Source organism: Carya illinoinensis, chromosome 9, assembly GCF_018687715.1.
Source record: "Carya illinoinensis cultivar Pawnee chromosome 9, C.illinoinensisPawnee_v1, whole genome shotgun sequence".
NCBI classification, from domain to species: Eukaryota; Viridiplantae; Streptophyta; class Magnoliopsida; order Fagales; family Juglandaceae; genus Carya; species Carya illinoinensis.
Genome location: NC_056760.1, coordinates 8,886,598 through 8,891,192, shown reverse-complemented (window position 1 = coordinate 8,891,192; position 4,595 = coordinate 8,886,598). Strand labels below are relative to the sequence as shown.

At 38.2% G+C, this 4,595-nt stretch overlaps 1 pseudogene; it reads right to left on the bottom strand.

Annotated features, from left to right (window-relative positions):
• Positions 1-429: 429 nt before the first annotated feature.
• LOC122276757 lies at positions 430-4,356 on the bottom strand (annotated as a pseudogene).
• Positions 4,357-4,595: the final 239 nt, after the last annotated feature.

Here is a 4,595-nt window from a genome sequence, read left to right as displayed (position 1 = left end):
ACTGTGTGGCCATACTCCTCCTAAGAGGGCAGCCAGAGTGATCTTCTCATCTTGGTCATTCGTTGTTAAACGCTCTTTGTTGAAACGGGCCAAGTAGGCTTTTAAATTCTCATCTTCCTTTTGCTTAACAGTTAACAGGTAGGCGGCTGGGCACCGACGTCTTCGGCTAGGCATGAACTGGGTCAAGAACTGCTTTGCCAGTTCCTCAAAGCTATCTATCGACTTTGGTCTAAGGGTCCCGAACCATCCCCGGGCGGTCCCTTTCAGGGTCAGAGGGAAAGCTCGGCATACAATCTCCCATTGGAAATCGTGGAGCGTGATGTGAGTTTTAAAGTTTTCCAGATGATCTACCGGGTCCTTGGACCCATCGTACATATCTATCTGGGAACTTTAAATTTCGGTGAGAGCGGCACAGCCATAATATGTGCGCTAGCTGTACAACAGGTTTGTTTGGTGGAGCAAAGTTTCCATCGAGGAAGAACCACCCATCCTCTTCGCAATTTCCTCATATTTTCCTACCAACTCCTTTAACTCATCATGCATCCTTTCTTTCTCTTCGCGTTCAGCATCTTTTTCGACCCTGCAATGTGCTTCTTGCTCTCCTTGCTCACTGTGGGCGGGCACATCATCATCATGGGAATTGGCGCTCTTCTGTCTCAAGCCGTCGTTCTCCTTTTACAAGATTCCCATAACCTCCATAGCTTGTTTCAACTTCTCCTCTACTACTGCTAGTCGCGCTTGCACAGATGACGGTCCGACGTCCATCGTTCGGCTTGCTACTGAGCGTGTTACAATTGGCATGTGAGAACCATGCTGAACCACTAGCATCCCACAGATGGCACCAAATGTTTGGGACGTGTCTCACTTCCAATCTTTTACCGCTAGGTCGATCTCTTTTGATGAAACTCGAGGGGGGCTCCTCCTGCAAACACTCCGATGCTAAAGTCAGTCAAGAGGTCATCCTGCTTTTTAAACCTCAAAGATTACCTGTATATATAGGCTTGTTTGCTGTACATATCTCATCCAGGATTTATCGGAACAGATCAAGGCTTAGGATTTTGAATAATCCTATCACTTCTTGCTGTTTTTATCCTTCCATTAAAGATGGCGCCATGTATGTCTCTTTTTGAATTCCTCTTGGCTATCCCTTCGTGACTTTTGGGCCGATACTGGGCCCATACTCTGGGCTTCTTGGTGTTTAATGTATTATGAGCATTTTTTTATATGCTCCAGGGCCCTCCGGTTGGAATGGTCCCTCCATATACCAATCATCAATATGTGCAAATGAAAAATGAAATACTTTAAGATGAAGAATAATATTTTTTCTATACACGCTTCAATTGACACTGATAAATCAAAGAGAAGTCGCAAAGGATGTCCTTAATTTAATGCGTTCGATGCTGCTTGTGGGTGGCTGCCAAGGTCAGCTACAACCTATAGCTCGTCATAAGTTGCATCGACCAGCTTATTGTATTTTACATTATTTTGATCAAATACTTATATACAAGAAAGTTTATCAAAACTAATTAACTCTCGAATAATGTGTGTAATCTGGATTAAAAATGCATATGTCTCTATGCATGATAATATTAATGGACAAATGATAGCTCGGGCAATCTGCCAAGCATGTTATAAAATGGATAATAATTTGAATCGATCCATCTAGTACTCCAACAATGGTGAAAAGTCAACCAAGCGACCTCCATGTGCGTTTTTCTCCCTTTTAATATCCATCACAATTACCCCGCAAAGTTCTCCACAAATTTAGATAGGGTTTTTCATTTTCTAAAGAGGTAAGTTAGAAAATTTAGGAGTATAGAAGTCGTTGCGGCAAGTTCTGTATCGGTGTTCGTGAGGATTTATTAATTGTTCAAACTTTGATAAGTCTACTTATCATTCCCACATATCACATATTATATCTATTTCAATCTTTATTTTCATTTTTCCTATAATAAATATATGGTGTATGAATGATAAAAAAAAAACAACTCAATTAGTAAAAATATTAAAATATATAAAATGTGTGGTGTAGGATGATAAATAGCATCCCTCTAATATATTAAAATTATAGGGATTGCAGTGATTTGGAATCACTTTCAGACCCAATTATGCTAATAAAAGAATCGCCAAAGGAATTAAACACTTGTACAACAAAGAAAACAAGTACGTCTAAACAGTTGTAACGAAGGAAATGAACTAATGTTTTATTGCAAATTTACCATTTAAATAAATAAGAGAGAGAGAGAGAGAGAGAGAGAGAGAGAGAGAGAGAGAGAGAGAGAGAGAGAGAGAGAGAGAGAGAGAGAGAGAGAGAGAGAGAGAGAGAGAGAGAGAGAGAGAGAGAGAGAGAGAGAGAGAGAGAGAGAGGGGGGGAGGGCATATTGAATAGGTAACATTTCATTTCAAAACACAAAGGTTTAAATTAAGGGGCATTTCCATCAGATGCTACCGAGGATCTGGCTCAAAAATTGAAGCCTCATTTATCGAGGGTTGCGTAGAGCTACTTCCATGTACTTTATTTGATCTATAATTGTTGCTGTACATAAGAAAGGCATGTCTTGTGGGTACTGGTAAAGTGATAGATTGGGTATTGATCATGAGAACAACTTAAGACATGTTCGGTCTGTCAGCCAAGTTTTCCTGAACACATAATAACCCAATATGGATGCATCTCATTATTTGAGTTTCTGAACAACTGTTCCTTATCGTGGGATCTGCAAGATTTGAAATTGTCCGCTCCCTCCAATTTTTCCATGCCTGTAAAATGGTTATATTATTGGCAGATAAACAATAGACAAAAAATTAATTTATTTTGTATTTATTATGTGAATTACTAGTGATCACACTTTGACACAGAAAGGATCGAAATGTCTAGAGAGATTTTAGTACTTACATAACTTAGAAGACCGCCTTCATTATCTCCATTACAAATTATAGAATTAATTTTTTTACTGCTCACTATCTCTAGAACTAGCACACCAAAACTAAACACATCGGATTTTACTGAAAAATGTCCGCATATTGCATATTCCGAAGGCATGTATCCACTGCATGGGAGGACCAAAGTATTAGTAATTGTTAGGGTAGATGGCATGCTATATTCCAGTTATTAGCTATAGAGTATGTGGATATACTTACTAGGTCCCCACAATTTTGTGCGTATTGGCTTGACTTTGATCTACTTCAAATAATCTTGCCGTCCCAAAATCTGAAATCTTGGGGTTCATGTCTGCATCTAATAAAATGTTGCTAGCTTTAAGATCATGATGAATAATACGAAGGCGGGAATCTTGATGAATGTAAAGAGGTCCACGAGTAATGCCTTGTATAATGTTGTCACGCAGTTCCCAATTCAATTGTGCACGTTTGATTCGATCTGCACATTCGTGCAAGCTGATGCTTTTGCTAAAGCCATATATTGAAGGACAAGACATTCCAATCGGAAAGAAATTACTATGACTAGAATTCAAAATTTAAGCAGAAGTGCAACCATACCAAATATGAACTTATCAAGGCTTGAATTCCTTACAAGCTCATAGACTAGAAGCCTTTCACTCCCTTTCAAGCACAATCCTGGAAGCCTTGTCAAATTTTGGTGTTGAAGCATAGCCACCAACATCACCTCATTCTTAAATTCTGCATCTCCTTGTTGAGAACTCATGGACAACCTCTTCACAGCAGCTATTTCTTTTCCATTTGGAAACTTACCCTGAAAAATAGAAATATATCAAAATATTGTATATAATATGTATAACCTTATCTTGCATGCGATTATCTTGCATTACCTTATAAACAGCACCAAATCCTCCTTCTCCAAGCTTGTTTTGAGCAGAAAAGTTCTCTGTAGCAACTTCAATTGTCCCATACTCGAATTTTAGCTTTTCTTCAGCACTACTAATTTCATATACGGGTTCATCTAAAGATCAAGCGATAAGTTTTAATTTGATTAGTGCATTGTTCATTTTGTTTAGCAAAAGTCACTGGTCAGGCGGATCGAACACTCATCTTATGTACAATTAATTAGCTATTTTAATTTCTAGAACTGTTTGATAGTTGACAATCCCCAAATTATGCCATATTTTTGTGTAGAATGATACCTCTTAACGTACTTTGAAGTCGCTCCCTTGATTTCCTCACTCTTCTATAGAAGATGCAGATGCAGATTAGAACAAAGGAAGCGACAATCGGCACGACTATAAGAATTGCAATTCTAGTTGAGTTTCTTCCGTTTCCTGCAAGCACCAAAGTGCTTTTGTCAAACTGTTGCATTTTGGAATTTGCATTAACGTAATCAGAATTCTGGAATCTAACAATTCGTGGGGGCAAAGTTGAGGTGTTCAAAACAGACGCAAGCATAAAATTACTTCAGATCATTAGCATGCGGCTAGCCAAATTTTAAAGAAAGGACAAGGCTAACTTGTCCCAACGTTTTTTCATCCTCATTTTGACGGTTAATATATTTAATATTTTTTTACTTAATAATTAAGTGAGTGACTAATAATAAATTTGTGATTCTTTTTTAAAAAAATGGTTAAAGATATTTAAAAAATAATTGGAAAAGAATGGAATTTGCAGCCGAGGCACGCCCAATGACA